The following is a 13184-nucleotide window of genomic DNA, read 5'->3' on the forward strand; positions in this document are numbered from 1 at the left end:
GTCAGCTGTGACTTGGAAGGAAAGAGGGGCCCAGCCTAAAGGGGGGAGAAAAACACATGAAGAAACGGAGACCAGAGTGGTGGAAGGCGGCTTAACCCTTTGGGGGGCCCCTCCCCATGCTCCCCAGCTTCCCCGGGTTGCCTGACAGAGAGAGCAGGCTGTCAGGGATCAGAACCTGCGGCCAGGCCCGGCGGCCACCGCTTGGCAGCACCGATGGAAACCGCCGTGCGGTTACGCACAGACAGTCACGGAAACCGGGAGGACCACAGCTGAGGGCACGCCAGGCCCGGCCCCGGGCCCTCCTCCCCCGCCCCCCACCACACACACGCATAGTCCTCACCCCGCACATGTGCACCTGGGCACCCACAGTGGGGCGGCGGCTCTGGGCCAGCACCCCCAGCCCTCTGCCCGGAGGTGGGCCCTGGAAAGGAGCTGGGAATGGCATGTGGGGTACCCCAGGGCCCCCCCCGGGCACCCACAGTGGGGCGGCGGCTCTGGGCCAGCACCCCCAGCCCTCTGCCCGGAGGTGGGCCCTGGAAAGGAGCTGGGAATGGCATGTGGGGTACCCCAGGGCCCCCCCGGGCACCCACAGTGGGGCAGCGGCTCTGGGCCAGCACCCCCAGCCCTCTGCCCGGAGGTGGGCCCTGGCAGGGAGCTGGGAATGGCATGTGGGGTACCCCAGGGCCCCCTCGGGCACCCCTGGTCTTAGGAGCTCAGCTCTGCCTCCATCGGGGGTCCGTGGGCTCAGTGACTGAAGCACCTACTCTGTGCCGGGAGGGGCACCGGGGGCCAGGAGGCCACTCAAGCCCCTTCCTCAGGAAGCACAGTCTTGGGGGAGACGAGGAGGAGACAGCCAGGGGGCGGCTGGTGGGGGCTCAGGTCACGGGGCAGCAAGGCGTATGAGGAGGAGGGCACGGCCAGTGCGGTGAGCCCCGGGGAGCAGGGGTCTCTGCGGAGCAGAAGCTGAGCGGGCCAGGGGTGAGCTGGACGGACGTCCGGATGTCCAGGAGCGGAGGAAGGGCTGCCCGCCCGAAGCCCCCGAAGCCCCCTCCTGATGCCTCTGCCCCCCTCCCCACTGGGGCCTGAGGAGGTTCCCGTACTTTCTGGTGCTAAAAAGTGCATTGACTCCCTCGCTCCGCCGTTTACTAAGTTGTTGGACAAATCTTTACAAAGATCTGTGGGCAGGGGGCTGTGAGCCCCGAGGTCCCTAGGGTGAGAGAGCCTGGAGTGCTTGGGGGGATCTGCGGCCCCCCAGGCCAGGGGGGACTCTGTGAGCGTGATGAGGCGAGGTGGGGTACAGGCGGGGGCCAGATCAGGGCTGTGCTGGACGCGCTTTCCATGGACCGGAAGCCATATAGGAGGATCTCAGGCAGCCCTGCCAGAAATGACATGCCCTGATTTACACACTTCTGAGCTGTGAGCAGAGCGGGGTGGGGGTCCCAGGGTGAGGCAGTTGGCGGAGAGGCGATGGACCCGGTTCAGGATGAGGGGGGTTGGCCCCAGCTGTTGCTGAGACACTGACATCAGGGGTGGCCTAATCGAGAGAGAATTTTTGCTGTGCGAGAGGCCCCCCTCCCCCGGCCACGTGGAAGCCAGCGCCCAGGGCTGAAGTGCAGAGAGGGCGCTGCTACGGGGCCCAGGGCCCTGGTCTCAGTGCCCTGCTCTGTGTGCCATGCCGGGCGTCCGTCCCGGGCTCCCGGTGGCTGTTCCTGTGGTCGCCATCCACACCCGCATCCCAGCAGCAGGAAGGAGGGAGGGGGCCCTGCCCAGAAGTTACCTTTGTTAGCAACCCCCCCCCCATCATCTGCATTAACCAGAATGTAACCCTACACATCCCCAAGTCACAACAAGGGCTCCTGGGGAAACCAAGTCTCTATTGCAGGCAGCCAGATACCTCCTCATTTAGCTCCCGGTTCCGTGGATGAAAAAGGAGAAAATGGGCCCCGGCTGGGTAGCTCAGCTGGTCGGAGAGTCAGCCCGACATGTCAAGGTTACAGGTTCGATCCCCAGTCAGGGCACATGCCAGAATCTACCAAGGAAAGGCTGGATGGACGAACAACAAATTGAGGTTTCTCTCTCTCTCTGTGTCTGTCCCTTCTCTATGTGTGTCTGTCTCTCCCCTTCCTCTTTCTCTCTCTCTCTCTCTCTCTCTCTCTCAAAAAACAATCAATTTTAAAAAGGTGAAAATGGCTCTGGGGACAATTAGCCACTTTTGCCGCAAGACAAACTATAAGTGGTTTGGAGACCGGATAGAAAAACCTCAGGTAGGAACTGGATGTCAAAAGGGGGACCCCACCATTTCTTGGGAGAGGACAGTGTGGGGAATCAAATACACTGATTCTAAATGCCTCTGGGAGGCCACGTGGTGAGGCCAGGGCCTGGGGTCCAGGGCCTGTTGTGCCCTGAGAGTCTGAAGCTGGAGCCACCAGCATGTGGACATGGTGAGGTCAGCCACAGAGGGAGCACCACCTGTACTAAGGAGCAGGGACGGCCACCACGTAGTGGCCAGCAGGGAAAGGGGCCGCAGAGGTGACCGGGAGGAGAGAGACCCAGGACGATGTGGGTCCTGGAGCTGCAGGATGTCAGCAGGGAGGGGTCGTCAGCAGGGAGGGACCGTCAGCAGGGAGGGGTCGTCAGCAGGGAGGGGCTGTCAGCAGGGAGGGGTTGTCAGCAGGGAGGGACCGTCAGCAGGGAGGGGCCGCCCCCTCGCAGGAAAGCTCTGAGAAGTCAGCGCAGAAGGCAGCGTGCAGTGGCCCCGGGGAGGACACTGGAGGGGCCCTGGGGTGCCGGGGACAGAAGCCTGGGTGGAAAAGGCCTGACCCGTTCGTGTACACCCTCTGGATAAATCTGGCGAGTTCACTTCATTTCCACGCCCTCGAGCCCTGCTCAAAGGACAGCAGCAGCATTCAACAATGTTAAGGTATAAATCAAAAGCAGTCAGGAGAGAAGACAAGGGAGACACCAAAAAAAAAGGTGACCAAAGTTTGGAAATTGGGAAGCGGAAGGACCCGTGGAGACCAGGGAATGTGGACGACGAATGAGGCTGCAGGGAGAGGAAGGAGAATTGCTGAGAAAACCGCAGCTCCTAGCCCAAACCCCGGACGGGCTGGCGGACTGCAGCCCCGGGCGTCCTCAAAGCTGGGGCTGGGGGGCAGGACCGCAGGCGGGAAAGTATCCACTGACGATCTGTCCGAGCAGCCTAGGAAGCCAGGTGTGTCCACCCCCCAGCCGAGCCCAAGGCAGGAGGGCTTAGTCCCTAGAGAAGCTGGGCCTGAGAGGTTCTGAATTTGGGGACACCAAGAGCACCCAGAGTGGGGGATCTGCTTCATGATAAAGAAAAAGAATAAAATAAAATAAAGGGGACTCAGTGGACACTGTGCTAAAGACACTGCTCTCCTCTCTGTTCCTCAGTTCCCAGAATGCCCTCAGCAGGACACATCATTGTGATACCAGAGCACCAGCCAAAAAAAGCGGGGGGGACACCCTCAGTTTCCAGGGACAAACTGTGGGTCACCCACAGAGGCCATCAGACTTTCCAACAACAAGGAAAGGAATCAGCCCATCATGGAGAAATGAGCCTTCAAACTTCTGAAGAAGGGAAAAACAGAAAACAAAAAATCAAATCATTTCCAATCTAGAATTCCATACCCAGTCAGACGTCCAGGCCAGGAGAATCCAAAGACAACAAGCATTTATTTTTTTTTTTTTCCTGTATTTTTCTGAAGCCGGAAACAGGGAGAGACAGTCAGACAGACTCCCGCATGCGCCCGACCGGGATCCACCCGGCACGCCCACCAGGGGGCGACGCTCTGCCCACCAGGGGGCAATGCTCTGCCCCTCCGGGGTGTCGCTCTGTTGTGACCAGAGCCACTCTAGCGCCTGGGGCAGAGGCCAAGGAGCCATCCCCAGCGCCCGGGACATCTTTGCTCCAGTGGAGCCTTGGCTGCGGGAGGGGAAGAGAGAGACAGAGAGGAAGGCGCGGCGGAGGGGTGGAGAAGCAGATGGGTGCTTCTCCTGTGTGCCCTGGCCGGGAATCGAACCCGGGACTTCCGCACACCAGGCCGACGCTCTACCACTGAGCCAACCGGCCAGGGCCCAGGCATTTATTTTAACACGCGTGGCAGAAAGGAGATCTCGGTCTCGGCATCCCTGCTGGCCGGTCGCTGTGTAACGGGCCGAACGCGTCCGGAGCGGGGAACAGCAAGGGCGTGTGGCATGGAAGGTCACCTGGGTCAAGCTGGCAGGCAGCTCTGGTTTCGGGAGGCGGGGACGGAGACATACAGCAGCAGGAGAGCTCTTCACAGGGGTTTGCTTGCTGGTGGCGGGGAAACCCCAGAACGGAGGGAGAGCGGGGTGGGGAGGCGGCTAGGGAGGTCCGCCGAGGCCCCGGTGAGGAGGAGGAGGAGGAAGAGACGGTCCACCAGGGAGCCGGGGCTCTGGCGAGGGAGGATGAGGGCATTCGGGAAGAGCAGGACAGGGGGTCGAGGAGCAGGGTAGGGGGGCCTCCCCTCTGCACGTGCAGACTCAGACCAGCAGGAGCCCTCTGGGTCGCTGGGGGCTATGGCCGTGAGGGACAGGGCAGTGGGGAGAGAGCTGGGCTCCCTGGTGGGTGTCCCGTCCCCTTCTTCAATTGGAGGTGACTGACAGAGGGACCCGGACTCCTGCCCGGGTGGGTCTCTTGGAGCCGGGACTTGAGCAGCACCGGGAATGGTCTCTGAGACCCCCAGACCCAGGCCCTCACGGGGAAGCACCAGGCTGGGACAGTGCGTGAGCCCAGTCCTCCCAGAGGCCTGTGGGCTACACCCAGCCTGGTCAGCGTGGGCTCTCCCACCCTGGCCCCGTGTTCCAAGGAGCCCTTCCTCCTGATGCCCGGAGCAGGGAGGGCGAGCTGGGAGCCGCAGGAGGGGCCTGAGCCTCTCACTAGCCCTGGGCTGGCCATGCGGGCCCCTCCAAGCCAGCCCAGGGCCTCCTTCCTGGGTGGAGGCATCTCTGCCCTTTCTCTAACCTTCTGAGCATCGTGGGCCTTCCTGGGAGCCCCCCACCCCTGTCTGGTCACTCTTGGGCCTCCCAAGGACACCCACCCCTGTCCCCTGCAGCACATGGACCGCATGACCACACACCTAGGGTTCAGGGCCAGACTTCCTCAGGACGCCGGCTTCAGCATGGAGGCTGAGCTGAGGTGGGGCAGAGTACATGGGCGTGGCAGTGAGGGGTGGCCTGTCACCTGCACAGGGGCTACAGGTTGGCTAGCCAGGGAGTCGGTGAGTTAGGAGATCCTGGGGCGTGAGGGACAGATGTACTACTGGAGAACATCGTTCCGACCTGGTCCTGGGTCCTCTCGTCACTGAGCGAGCGTCCCCACACAGACCCTCCGGCTGGGGGCAGACAGACCGTCCTGGGCAGTGCAGGCGGCCGCACCCTGTCCCGGGTGGGTGGGCTGCATGCGGAGAGCCTGCCCACCAGAGGTGGGGCGAGACTGTCCTCGGCCATCTCGGGGTCAGGAAGCGCACGAGGTGGCTGTCAGGCCTCGCAGTAGGGGAGACACACCAGGTCTCTACGGCTCACCCTGCCTTCGAGGCCTCAAAGAGTGGCTTTCCACTCCTGTCCCTGCTCGATCCTCTGGGGGCCGGTCCCCCCCCCCCCGGTCTGCAGGGGCTGCCACTCTGTGGGGGGTTCTGCCCTGGCAGGCTGCTCAGCTCGCCAAACAGAGAGGGCATGGGGGCCGGGCCCACCCGTGAGGTGCTGAGCTCCCTGACCCCAAGCCTGCGCAACAGAGGGAGGGAGGGAGGGAGGAGGGGAAGGAGGGAGGGAAGGAGGGAGCGCCAATGGGTGGAGGAAGGACGGGTTGAGGGGGCCTCTGGCTCCAGGGTTCTGGGCCTCACAGGCTGCGAGGGTGGGGAAGGCACCCCAGCCCCCAGCCCCGCCACGGGGCCCCGAGTGCCTGCGAGTGCCTGCAGGGGAGGGGCTCTCCTCCCCTCCAGCAGGAAGGGCCTGTTCCAGGAGGAGGCTGCAACCTCAGCAGTGGGGCCCCATCCGTCCAGGGCTCCCTCCCCACAAGGCTGTTCCAGGTTCCAGGAAAGGGGCTGGAGCCGAGATTCCAGCGTTGGGCCGCCCAGCCCCCATCTGGGACCTCAGCCCAGAGCCCCCGGGGCCCAACCTCCAACTTGCTTCCAGCCTCGGGGAGGCTAATTCAGGCATCCTGTCTTAGGAGCGGAAGGGGGGCTGTGCTGAGCGCGCGGGGGTGGGGGGCCCGGGTTACCCTCCCCCCCTGCGGGGTCAGCACAGCCGCAGCCCGCCCCTGCTTGGCTGAGGACGGGGCTGCTGTCTCCAAGCCAGGGCTGTGGCGGGAAGGCAACAAAGACAGGACACCCCGGCACCCCGAGGGCAGGCGGGGCCCCCCGGGCTGGGGAGGGCTGGCCCGTACCCTGGCTCTTCCAGCCCCTCGGTCCAGCTCCCAGCGTCCCCCCACTCCCAGCGCAGGGCCCAGCACAGCTCTGACGGCAGGCTGTAAGTCCACGTCCACACGCACGTGCCCGCGCACACACATGCACACACACACACACACACACACACACACAGGCCCAGCCCCTGAGCCCCTCTGCCGGTTGCCCTACCTGGTACTGACCAGGACAGTTCTGGCCTCTGTGGTGGCCATTCACTCTTTCTTCCCTTCTTTCCTGGGCACCTACTGTGTGCCAGGCACTTAGCTAGCAGCTGTGACACAATAAGTGGAAGCCTCAACCTCAAGGAGACCCACAGGGCACAGGGACAGGAAACAAGTCAGCAAAACAGGGACCAGTGCCAAGACCAGGACAGCAGAGAGCATCTCAGGCACACTGGGTGACCCTGACAGGGGACATTTAAGTAAATACTTAAAGGAGGGCAGAAGCAGCCTGAAGCTTGGAGAGAAAGAGCCTGCCTCCCTGAAGCAGCACGTGCAAAGGGCCTGAGGCAGGACTGGGCAACACAAGAGTGAGCACAGACTGTGGGGAGGATGTGGCCAGAGCCGACATTTTAACGTTCCTCTCCTGGGCCCTGAGAGTGGCCATGGAGTCCAGGTAGGAGGCCATGGAGTCCAGTGGCATCTGGGAGGTGCCGGTGGCTCAGCCCAGAGCGGTGGCCATGGTGGGAGGAGGCCCTGGAGGTCTCCAGCCTGGTCCATGCTGGGTCCCTCTGCGGCTAGGTCAGAGGAGTGGTGTGAGAGAAATCATCAGGGTGACCCCTGGCTTTCCAGCCTGGCCGCTTAACTGAGCGAGAGCAGCCTGGTAGAGACCCGAGGGCCAGAAAGGATTCACTGCCCTCCGGATGCCCAGCGGGCGCTCAACGTACATCTGGGGCCCAGGCTGGAGACGTGCGTGCAGGGTCACCAGGATGTGGCGGGTGCTGCCTGGCCTGAGCCCAGAGGGCAGTGGACACCTCTGAGCAGAGATGGTGGCGACCACAAGTGTCAAAGTCCAGAGAGAATTCTGTTTGTTCTGTTGTTGTGGGCTGGTGGGGGGGGCGGGCGTGCAGGGGTTTGGGGGGAGGGGAGAAGCTGAGGGTTCAGGCGGGCAGGCTGGGGCTCCTCTCCTCCGAGTCAGTGGGGAGTGGAGTGGAAGGGGAGACAGAGACAGAGGGCGAAAGGAGGGAGATGGATGGACCAGATGAGCAGCAGGGAGGCCAGCGGGCAGAGTTGGGCCACAGAGCCTCCTGCCCGACAGTCGGGGGTGCAGACAGGCTGCAGCCTCCGGTGGGCACCCGCTGTTGCTGAGGAGCCAGACCCACACAGCTCTGGCTCAGCCCAGGGGCGCGGGCAGGGGCTTCGGCTCGGAATGGTCTGGAAGCAGCCGAGCAGAGCAGGAGGACCCCACCCTGCCCGCAGGGCGGCAGGAAGGAGGGGCGAGGAGTCAGTCAAGGAGCGGACCAGGCGGCCCTGAGCAGGGAAGGGTGGTGGGAGCGTGGAGGGAGCCACGGGGAGGGGCCCCGTGCAGAGCAGGCCTTGGCCACGTGTGCACCATACACTGTGCCCCGAGACCTCTCCCTGCAGCAGCGCCCCTGCCCAGGGTCCCCTGCAGACCGCACAGGGGTCCTGCCTGGGGAGCCCTCAGCCCCCCGACCGCTGGTGGGATGGGCACCGGGCACGTGACGCGGCTGCACGGAGAGCAAGCTCTGCAGACATGTTTCAACAGGGCAGCCTCAGAACCTGAGTTGGGTGAAAACAAACGAGCGGAGAACCATGCAGGCTAAACCGCACAGTGGATACTGTATCCCCTGCCCAGGCTGTTTTGAAATTGCTGAGATCCGCTCAGCTAGTTACAGTTACCTGGGAGGGTGGGGGTGGGGGTGGGGGAGACACCAGAGTAAGGCACTGTGTCAGAGGGGATGCTTCCTGGAGATGTTTTTACTTTTTAGAGAGAATGTTTTTCGAAGAGTACTTACTTACATTTCGTGCAAAACCTTGTAAACGGGCTAATTTAAAAACAAGAACTCCAGCTGGGTGGAATGTGTTGCCTGGGGAGGGGGCATGGAGGGGGCTCCCCTGCAGGCCGGCGTGGTGGGGGGTGCAGACGGGGTTGGGGGCTGGCAGTCCCCAGCCCTCAGGGAGGGGCTCGTGCAGCGTGTGCAGTCAGGGACAGCCTGGGGAGCGATTGTGAATGTCCAGGGAGACATTGTGGTCCCAGGGAAAACGGCAGCAACCAAGGGGAACCTCGGAGAGGTGTGGAGAGAAAACTTATCAGGCTGTGGGCACCGCCAGTGTTAGGGGACAGGGAAGGGATCAGAAGCAGCAGGGAGGTACCAGGGAACTGGGGACACACTGGGGCCTTCTTCCCCTGAGCCCACCACAAGGGCTGGCCAGGGGAGTGGGCCCCTGCCCCCAGGACAGGCTGACCACAGACACACAGACCTCTATTCACAGACAGGACCACCCCACCGCCCTCCGCCGCCGGCTGCCCTCGCTGCAGGACAGGCCCACGAACAGGGAGGTGACAGGGGCCGGAGCGGTCACCCAGCCCGGCAGAGCCCCTGCCCTCAGAGATGAACAATGCCCTTGGTACCTTAGGGCAGAGTGGGGAGGTGACAGCAGGCACACCAGGGGCGGGGAGAGGGCGGGAGGCCTCGGAGACCCTCACCTCGGGCCCCAAGAGTGAGAAGGGTCCGCCAGCTCAGGAAAGGAGTGGATGGTTCCAGGGTATGGGACCAGCTGGCACCGAGGTCCGAGGCAGGCAGGGAGGGAGGGTGAGGCGCATCCAAGGGGCTGGAAGAAGCCACCACAGGACAGGAAGGGGCAGTGGCCGAGGTGGGACACAGGGTGCAGACCGTGAGGGACCGTCCGGTCAAAGTGGGACTGTCTTTATCCTGAGAGCAGTGGAGAGGCCTGTAGGAGACTCACGCAGGGCAGGACTCTGGGGGCCCGCCGGCGTGCAGAGGGCTCAGGGGTCCTGAGCTGCCCACACCCTGGCCGGAGGGGTGGTTGTACCCGGGAGAAGCGGCCGGGGGCGGGGAGGATGGTGAGGATAGACCCGCCTGCCCACTGTCTCTGGGCCGCATGCCGCCGCCCCCACCAGGCCCGGGGGCATTGTCTGGGGGTGCCGGCTGCCCACGTGCTCCAGGTGCGGCGTGTCCCGCCTGGCCTCCCCAAGGTAGGGGTCGGGAGAATGCAGCTCAGGTTGGGCCTTAGCCAGATGCCAACAGGAGCACGGCCTCTCGGCGTCCAGAGCCGTTTCCCGGCTGCCCTGTGGCCCCGGGGCAGCCTGTCGGGGAGGTCAGAGCCCTGTCCATCCTGTGCCAGGGTCTCTCCCGGCCCACCCGCCCGGTGGCTGCGGGGCTTCCTGTGTGTCCCAGGCCCCCTGACTCTGCCGCTGACCCTGCCCGTAACCCCTATCCCATGAGCCTCCCTGGGGTCCACACGGCACGGCCTCCGTGAGGCCGTAGTGGACGCGACTCCCCGCACACGTGAGCCTGACAGAGAGGCAGGGGCGGGAGGGGACGGCGAGCCACCTGGGGGGTGAGGTGAGCACGCAGGTGCGGGAGGCACATGAGGACCTCCGTGGGGCTTTTGTCCTCGGGGGGTGGGGGTGGGGAGAGGGGAACAACGAAAGACAAAAGGCCTAGTAAATACGCCAGTGACGTGGGGGGAGTTCCGGGGAAAGGAAGTGTGGGTGACGGAGGACCGGGTGGGGGGGTGGCAGTTCAGCACAGAGCCCGGGGGGGCCTCCTGGAGGGACACGACAGGTGGGGAAGTGGAGGCACCCAGGAAGGTGCTCCTGCAGGTGGGCAGGAGCCGGGAACAGGCCGGGAGCCCCGTGCCAGGAGCCCACCGGATGGACCAGGGCTGACGGGGGTCTCCGAGTTCCGAGCCAGAGAACGAGATCTCCAGGACTCGGAGCACTGGGCCTTCCGTGGGGCCAGGCGATGGGCGGCAGGCGCTCAGCTGGCCGCCGCCTGGGACCAATGGCGGGGGAGCTAGCACGTCACTTAGAGGTGGTGGCACCAGTGGACGGGGTCCCAGGGCTGGGTGTGGAGAGGGGAGCTTGTGCTGCCGACGTGGCTTGCAAAGCTGTTCCCGAGACGCCCCCACGCCCCAGCCCAGTCGTGTTAGCCTGTGATGAGGCAGGATGTGAACCCAGGCAGCCGGTCTGTGTCTCCGAGCCATCCCAGGACCCAGACCCCCTGCTGTGCTGCCCCGCAGGGGTCCACATGCCACCAGGGCCTCCTGCAGAGGGGGGCTGCACGCAGGCCGCAGGCATGCACCCCCGTCCTTGCCCACAGAGCCAGTCCTGTCCCCTGCGCACGGGCCCCCCTGGGGACAGGAGGCCCCTGCAGGGCGGCTGCCAGGGAGGAGGGGGAACTGGCTGTAAAAACCTCTCTGAGAGCTGGAGCACTAAAACCCAGTCATAAACACAATCGCACCGTCTTCTGCTGTAAATTTCAACGTTATGAAGCGCCGCGGTCCGTTTCCAGCCGTGCCCAGCCCGGGAGGACCGTCCAGCACCCCGGCCCCCACGAGAGGTGATTTATGGGTGTGATTCCCGCGCTCCAGCCATGGGGGAGGGGCGCTCCAAGCCCTGAGGAGCCACAGAGGCCCCCTCCCCCCGCCAGGAGCAGGGCCCACAAGCCCGAGTGCACGCTGCTCTGGGTAGGGTCCGAGTCACACACCCCCAGCCGAGGGCACCCTGCAGCACCCTCCCCTCCCCGCCGGGCACGAGGGTCCCCAGGGGCTCTGGAGTGAGGGCACTGGACCGTGCAGCCACCCCCACGTTCACCCCGGTGCCGGTGGAGGAGCCCGGCTCCTGCAGCCGGATGGCAGTTAGAAACAGCACCACAGGGAGCAGACACACTGCGTGCCCGGTGCCCTGGCAAGAGCAAGGCCGCGCAGGGGGCGGGAGGGCCTCCGCAGAGCGAGGGAGGGAGGTGGCTCAGAGCAGGGCTGCCGCCAGGCCAAGGGGGCGAGTGGGCCAGGTGGCAGGGGCAGCGGGGACACGGGCCGCCGTGTGTGTGAGGACCAGAGCGCGGAGAGGCCCGGCACAGAGTGAGAGGGAGGCAGGCCAGCCCGTGATGGGGGACAGGTGGGGGAGGCACGAAGGGGATGTGGGTCTCTCCTGCGAGTGAGATAGAAGGTTGGGAGGGTCCGAGCAGGGCGGTGACGCGACCTGGTCTTTGTCTTCGAGGGACCGCGTGCGGAAATGTGTCGTGGGGAGGGGGGGCCGACAGGCAGGCCGCACAGTGGGCCCAGCAGCCGAGGGCGACGCCCTGGCCCCCGCCGGCCAGAGCCACGAGGGGCGGGCAGGGGTCCCCCGGCCCTGCTGGCGGACAGAGCGGAGATCTGGAGCCCTTTCCTGAGAGGAGGAGCTGTGAAAGGAACCGTGTGGGGTGGAGGGAGGGAAACGCTGAAACAGAGAGGCAAGGAAAGTGCAGGGTCAGGGTCTGAGTTCAGACCTGAGCACACGGGTCCCGGGCGCGCCCCGCCCAGAGGACAGCAGACCGCGCCTGTCACGGCAGGGTGGCCCACCTCCTGTCCTGGTCAGCGCAGGGTTCTGGGCGGGCAGACAGCAGGACGCATCCAGGGCCTCTGTCTTCTCCATGTGGGTGCTCAGCGACACTGTGACCCCCGCCACCCTGAGCAGACGTGGGCACTCCTGTCTGCCACTCAGAAGTCATGTGTCAGACCCTGTGCTGGGGGCTCCTCACGAAGTCTGTGTTATAGGGCTGGCAGGGTGGCAGGGTGGCACTGCCCACCTACCCAGAGGACTTTGAATATGACCGGGCCCTGGACAGGGGCCCCTCCTGAACTGGCCAGAGTAGGGACTGGGAGGGCGTGGGGCACAGATCCCCAGGGAGCCCTCTTGGACCAGCCCCGGGTTGTGCCAGCCCACCGGTCCCTCCAAGCTGCGTCAGGGACTCTAGACCCGTCAGCCCTCCTGGTTTCAGAGGGACCACCTGTCTAATGGGCTCAAGAGTGGCAGGGGGCCGTGCTGGGCACGCAGGGGCTGCCAGCCTGCAGCCAGGGCAGGAGAGAGAAGATGGGCCCCTCTGCACCCCCACACCGCCCTGGTCTCTGTGGGGGGGGGGACCAGGAGGGATGGGGGCCCCCGAGGAGAGTCTGTCCTCAGTGCCCCTGCCCATCCCCGTCCCACCTCTTCTCCTCCTCCAGAAAGTGGGGGTGTTCAGAGCCCTGGTGTGGGACCCGACGGAGGATAAAGTGGGCGCCAAAGCGAAGCCCAGACGTGCTGAGTTATCAGAGCCAGTCCCCGCGCCCCGTCAGAGCTGGAAGTCCCAGCTCCCAGCACCCCTGCCCGCACCCCAGCTCAGACCCAGGCTGGCCTCCAGCTCGGTGCCCAGTGTGGACATCTTGAGTCTCGCTCCTGAGCACGGCTCAGTGGCTGTGGGTCCAGGACAGCCTACAGACACGAGAGGAAGGCCACGGTGGCCTCCGCCCCCCCCCCCCCCCCCCCCCCGTGACCCGGCAAGGGCCCTGGGCTGGGCTGTCCTGCAGGAAGCCCCGCCCCCACCTTTAGATGCTAAATTACGGGGGCCCCAGGCTCCCTCCCCGCGAGCCCTGGGCCTTGGTGTCCCTGTCTCCTGCCCAAGGCCGTAGCTGGGAGGCCGTCATCGTCACCGGGTCCAGTGCTGGGATCATGCTGAGCAGCCTCTGCAAAAATTTCCCCTGAAAAAACTTGTTTTCAAGATTTTTGTTTGAAAACCAA

The 13184-nt window shown here is 64.8% G+C and overlaps 2 protein-coding genes and 1 non-coding gene across 6 annotated transcripts in view; 2 read left to right on the forward strand and 1 right to left on the reverse strand.

The window, feature by feature from the left end:
- Nucleotides 1-13184, forward strand: part of KCNQ1 (potassium voltage-gated channel subfamily Q member 1) — a 322087-nt gene that overhangs the window by 304650 nt on the left and 4253 nt on the right. The gene's annotated exons all lie outside the window — the stretch shown is intronic.
- Nucleotides 4020-4095, reverse strand: TRNAT-GGU (transfer RNA threonine (anticodon GGU)). Its single transcript has one exon. It is a non-coding gene; the product is annotated as a tRNA-Thr (tRNA).
- SLC22A18 (solute carrier family 22 member 18) overlaps nt 11497-13184 on the forward strand; it is an 81269-nt gene continuing 79581 nt past the window's right edge. The window contains exon 1 of the mRNA XM_066379848.1: nt 11497-11502. The gene's annotated coding sequence lies outside the window, so the exon portion shown is untranslated. The remainder of the gene's footprint in view (nt 11503-13184) is intronic.

The sequence above is a fragment of the Saccopteryx leptura genome, chromosome 1, assembly GCF_036850995.1.
Source record: "Saccopteryx leptura isolate mSacLep1 chromosome 1, mSacLep1_pri_phased_curated, whole genome shotgun sequence".
In the NCBI taxonomy this organism is placed as follows: domain Eukaryota; kingdom Metazoa; phylum Chordata; class Mammalia; order Chiroptera; family Emballonuridae; genus Saccopteryx; species Saccopteryx leptura.